Below are 6,222 nucleotides of genomic sequence, written 5' to 3' on the forward strand. Positions count from 1 at the left end.
CAGGAGGAAGCTTCACATGCCTCCACACAGTGATACCTTGTAATGTACATTTGCACTGTAGATAACCTGCTGTTTATTTTATAAAATTATATTTATATATAACTAGCGAGGGGTACCCGGCGTTGCTCGGGTGTTTGGAGGTGTGTGGAGGGGGGGGTTAAAAATAGTAAGTATGAGGATCGAACCCGAAGCGTTGAGGCAAAGTTGTGAAAAAAGCAAACGCTTTTTTTCCCCTCCCCCAAGATGTTATAGGAAAAAGACTAACCCACATGCGGCGAGCGACAAATATTGAATATTGAATATTTATCTTCCCGAAATCGAGCAAATTAAATAGACAGGCGAGCGTTGTTAACTGTGAGATATTACGATTTATATGTGATATAAAACGTTTTTAAAAGTTGTGAACCGACCGACCGCTTCTCTGAAAGAGGCCTTTTGTAGACACACAGAAAAAGCGAACACACACACATACATACATTTTCGCTTTTATATTTATAGATGGCTTGCATTAAAGTTTTAAATGCAAAACTGAAGTACCATGTTTCAGTTGTGCTCTAAATAGAAACATTCATTTTCGAACGCGCCCCCATCATATCAAAGAACTTACTGTTGATTTTATATGCCTGGCCTTTGGGCTTATGGGGCGATAAAGGCTTTAAGTTTAAAATTAAAAAGTCAAGTATCGTGGTTCAATTGTGCTCTAAACAGAAACATTCATTTCGAACGCGCCTCAGTCATATCAAAGAGCTTACTGTTGATTTTATATGCCGGGCCTTTCTGCTTGTGTAGCAATAAAACTTCTCCAATGCATTTGTGATGTTAGACTGTATGAGGTGTTTACTTTGGTCAAGGTCGACTGTTCCTTCTTTCATCTGATTTTTTTATTATCGATTTTCGATACTTATCGAAGACATTCCGGTACAATGCAAGGCAAGCACTCTGAAAACTGAGAAACCCCCCCGCACACAAAAATTTCTATTAACTAATACATATCAAGTAAACCGCGCCGAAATCCGACTGTGAAATTGACCTACTTCGTCTCGACAAGGGATGCGGTCATTCAAGCAGCTAATAAACCCCAAGCCGATGTCTCACAAGTAGGAATTTCAATTCGCAAGGACGATGCCATCCAGCAATGCTAACCTAGCGACCAATTTTATATAATAGATAGATAGATAGATAGATAGATAGATAGATAGATAGATAGATTTGCATTAAGTTCCTATCTACAATGCCTCCCCACGGGACAGAGTTAGACACCAGGGTCGTTTTTTAACGTGGAGAAAATGAACAAAAATAAAAATTGTCTCAATCGTGAGGATTTCTCCTCCACTGACAGAGAACAAGAAATTGAAGTGCAGAATCTGAAGAACAGATACTACACTTTGATCTTGTCCCGAAGACCAAGTACGGTTTGCATTAAGTTATAGTCATTTTATGAGGGTCGTTCCAAAAGTAAGGTCTCCTATACTTGAACTCAAAATTTAAACAAAAACGTTGAAGAGCTACGAAGACGTGAGTGGTACCATTAAACCGAGCGATCTTTTGTGCTCCATAACTTATTTTCTACATACTCAACATTATACACTTTTTCCTCTTCTGGTGTATCGGTCGTAAAAGTCCGAAGTGCAATCGACTAACTCATCTAATAGCTGTGCTAACATCAATTGCATCGATTTAGTTAAGGTTCAACAGGCACCGGTGAATGTTAATCGGTCCATTTTTTTCTGCATGGCGGAATTCACTTATGCATCTCTGCTTCTGACGCACGCCCATGACAGGAGTTGCTTGCCGTCAATGTCTTCAACAGAAAGCTGCAACTTTCAGGTCATGAATACAGGAGTTAAGTCGTCATAACAATGCAATCCCCTCTGATTCATTCGGGCGGATTAAAAATAGACGGCATTACTTTCTGAACGTCCTCCGTACACTAATTAGTTAATGTACCTCTTTGCATAGAAGTAAATTTAATTGAATATAGTCCACATTGGGACAACTTACGCCTAGCAGCTGTGTTCCAAAATTCCATGATTGTTCTGGTAGTTCTATGCGTTCTTTTTATGGAAATCTTTCCAGACAAGACATGAAGCCACTTGATGTATGGGATTAAAGAATACCAATTAAAGGGTTTTTTTTTATAATTGCCAATGATAAGTGTTATAGGGATAGATTCCAACCCAAAAAACAGCAATTCTTTCCCCTTTACCAGAAATATCGTTCATGGGATGTAAGGAATAAAGAAAGGAAGCAAATATTACGAGGCTGTCGAAAGTAAACACAGGGTTCACTTCCACTCTCCAACAAAATTATAAACACATACATGTTCTTATATGTGTGTACGTGCTTATGTGTACGTGTATGTGTGTATGTGTGTTATTTTACGTCTTCATGCGCTTGAGTGATATCCATTTCATGCGGAATACAATTATCATCTTAAAGTCAAACATATTGTGCACGGCATAATCACGTTGACACACCGGTTCTCGCCAGATCACCGAAGTTAAGCAACGTTGAGCCTGGCCAGTACCAGATGGGTGACCATTTGGGAAGGCTAGGCGCTGTATGTACTTACTGGGAATATTGGGCGTGGGGCCAGTACACTCACTCTGAAAAAAGAATTCCTCGCTACAAAAGCATCTACAAAACGTTGTGGATGGCCTTTGCCCCTCCAGGGACTCAAGGGCCATGGGACCAACGTATTGAAAACAGAATATTTTCGATGTATATTTTAGGAGATAATCTAAACTAACGTGGTACCTCCAACATCAAAATAATTCCATATTTACGGAAACGTCACGATGGAATGCTCGCTTGCCCTATCGGCTATATTTCATCAACCACATGTTCCGAAGATGTCTGGTTGAAGGACAATTCTTAAAATTGACATCATCCATATAATAATCTGTTTGCTCCTTCCTTAGTTATCCTGTACCATTACCCTTTGAAAAATATGAATATGAGAGTGACCTCCTTTTAATGTAGCCTCGTTTCTGTCTATGTTATAACAATATATGATCATTCTTGCAACGGCATGGAAAAAGAACTGGTACTAATTTTGATGTGTAGTGGTTTTTCACCAAAGAAAGAAGTCAGAAATAAGTTACATAAAAAAGGGAATATTCGAAAGAAACAGGGCCAAAAAGAAGAACATTATCTGCCAAGAAGTGCTGGACTGAATAAGTAAATTAAAGATTGTTTCTTATAATGTGATTTTATTATTTGTATTGAACTATGTAGCACATTATTAATTTCTGGGTATTTATTAGTACTTGTTAATTTATCTCATTTCTATATTTAAAATACAATAGACACTATTTTCAATGGAATGTTAATAGACTCATATTTGCTGCGTGTTATTGTTTTTTGTTTTGTTTTTTTTCCTGTTCAAAAAATAAGTTTTTTTGCGCTATCCAAAAAAATATCAGTTTTATCAAAGCATATTTGTTAATTCAACATATTTCACATTCTAAGGAATTTCCACGGGGCTAGTAATTCAATATGTCAAAGTTGGATTATGGAATTTATTGTTTTCCTCGAAAACGGCGGGACACTGGTTAGCTAGTTTTATCTCCTATATAATATTTTGATTGCAGAAATTCGCTTCTGGACCAAAGTACTGCAGGTTTGCAACAACAGGTTCCACATGCAAATTTATTATGTCTAGGCTATTAGTTACTTTCTTGTGTAACTTTAGAACGCCTTTTTAGACACATTTAGTCGTTATAATAAAATTCTACATTTCATTCTAGGAGCAATATCATCACAATGGCAACCATCTCTAGAGGAAGTAGTTTCTATTTTTCCCCTCTAAATAATAAGTCCTTCTAACGTCCCCACTCATCATCAGGAGGATTTCTACACTTTCGCTAAATACAGGGGTTTACCCTTATTAACTGGATAATATACTCATAGACATACCATGATCTTTCCATTTCTCAATCCAAAAATAGTAAATTTTCCTTTCTCACTTCCGCCAAATCTTATTGGCTGAGAGCTGACAATTCGTTCATTCCAGAGTCTAAATTTTATTACAAAAACGAACGCTTCAGAATTTTTCAAATATGGTGTCACTCTCTACAAGAGGCAATCGTTTCAAATAAAATAAACCAAATACAAACATAATAACCAACTGCGACACATACATGTCCATAAGCTGAGAATTCTTTTATTTTTTACGTTCAATATAAAGTAGACGTTGTTCTTGTACAGTTACGCTACCGTGTTGAATCATTTGTGTTTACATAGATCGTGCATGTTTTTATTAAATACTGTTTTTCGACAGATCGGCACATACCGATAAGCTATTATTTTATCATTTTTTTAAGCTGGATAAATCTTTCTTTCTTTTGAAGTACGACTGACTAAAATTCAGTGCGTGTGTGTTCGTGTGCGTGCGTGCGCGTGCGTGCGTGTGCGTGCGTGTGCGTGCGTGTGCGTGCGTGTGCGTGTGTGTGCGTGCGTGTGCGTGCATGTGCGTGCGTGTGTGCGGGTGCGTGTGCCTGTGTGTGCGTGATTGTGTGTGTGTGTGCGTCCGTGTGTTTGCTTGTGTGTGTGCGCGTGTGTGTGCATATATGTGTGTGAGCGTATGTGCGTTTTGTGTCTGCGTGGGTGTGAGTTTTTGTGTGTGCGTGTGTGTGTGCGTGTGTGTGCCTATGTTTGCGTCTGTATGCGCGTATGTATGTGTGCGTGTGTGTGTGTGCCTCTCCGTATATGTTTGTGTGTGTGTGTGTGTGTGTGTGCGTGTGTCTGTGAGATACAAATTAATACTTGCGTCAACTAGACTCAGTTACGGCAACGCGTGGCAGGGCGGGTACGGCTAGTAATGGCACACATAGTTATTAGCGTTATTGTTGTCACGCTTTGGTAGAAAATAAAAGACTTTCGCGTAACTGTGTATGTTTGATAACACCGATTAATGAAAGGGCACATCAAATATTTTAATTTTTTTGAATTTCAAGTTTTAAATCTAAAGTTTAGCTTTTTCCTTAAATTGAAGATCAGTTTTTTATTTGAAGTTTGACTTTTTTATTTGAAGTTCACTTTTCTTAATTTGAAGTCCAGTTTTTTATCTGAAATATTTTTTTATTATTTTCAAATTCAAAAATTTGTCTTTTTCATAGTAATGTTAATAAACTTATATTTGCTGTGTGTTATTCGTTTTTTGTTTTTGTTTTTTGTTCAAAGGAATACTAATTTTTTGCTCTACCCAGAAAAATATCAGCTTTATAAAAGCGCTAGCTGGGTACCTGGCGTCGCCCGGTCGTAAATTACGTTTAAACATAACATTTACATTTATGCAGATTGCGTAGGTATTATTCTAGATTCAATCCTCTATTGAATATTATATATTATGAGGAATAATTTATCCTGGTGGACTAATTCGCAAAAAAAAAAATTAAATAATAATAATCATAATAATAATAATAATAACGTCGTTCATCAAATTCTATCTGTGTTTGTTTATCGTTTATCACGTCAGCTGATATTTGAATGCCCTAGAAAAGTCACTTTTGATTAATGTTTAGTTTTAAAATATCCAAACGAAGAAATGATTTGCGGCTATTTTAAATGGTACATTTTATTTTATCGTAAATTGAACTCATTAATAAGAAAAAAAAATAAAATGGCGAGGTACACCCTGGCTTGAAAGGGGGATCATTCGATCTGTAGTCGAATGTTCTACCACTGAGCTATATTTCCAAACAAGTAAAATATTTCTTTATTTTCGTAAAATTGCGTTGTAATTTTGCTTTCAAGAGCACTTGATGCGTATTGTCTTTTAGTCAATAATTCTGTTTTGTTTTGTTTTTTTGTCTTTTGTTTTTTGTTTTTTTTTTAAGAAAAAATGATTTGGTAGGATTTTTTTTATCTTTCTTGTCGGTGTAACGTAAAATATTACCCTGTAAAAATTATTTTTATCTATAAGAAAGAAAGACTATTTTTAGGATCGGATTTTTTTCGATTTTCGATACTCATCGGATGAATTTCTGTATAAAACATATCTAAGAACACTTTCAGATATATATATTAGCTTTGTGTAAAATTTGCAAAAGATAGGCTCGGCCGTTTCGGAACCTGTGAGGAACTCACACGCACACAATATGACTTATGGTAAATGTTACCTTACGCTACAACAGAACCCCGACCATTCTAATTAAAATATTGCAGCATTAAGATTCTTTTTCATTCAAATTATGACATTATATAATCAATTCTTAATGC

General features: G+C 36.3%; 1 pseudogene; it reads left to right on the forward strand.

Annotated features, from left to right (window-relative positions):
* The first annotated feature begins 2,450 nt into the window (after nucleotides 1–2,450).
* LOC145246919 (5S ribosomal RNA) lies at nucleotides 2,451–2,567 on the forward strand (annotated as a pseudogene).
* Nucleotides 2,568–6,222: the final 3,655 nt, after the last annotated feature.

The sequence above is a fragment of the Euprymna scolopes genome, chromosome 24, assembly GCF_053919585.1.
Source record: "Euprymna scolopes isolate OS-2025 chromosome 24, ASM5391958v1, whole genome shotgun sequence".
NCBI lineage: Eukaryota > Metazoa > Mollusca > Cephalopoda > Sepiida > Sepiolidae > Euprymna > Euprymna scolopes.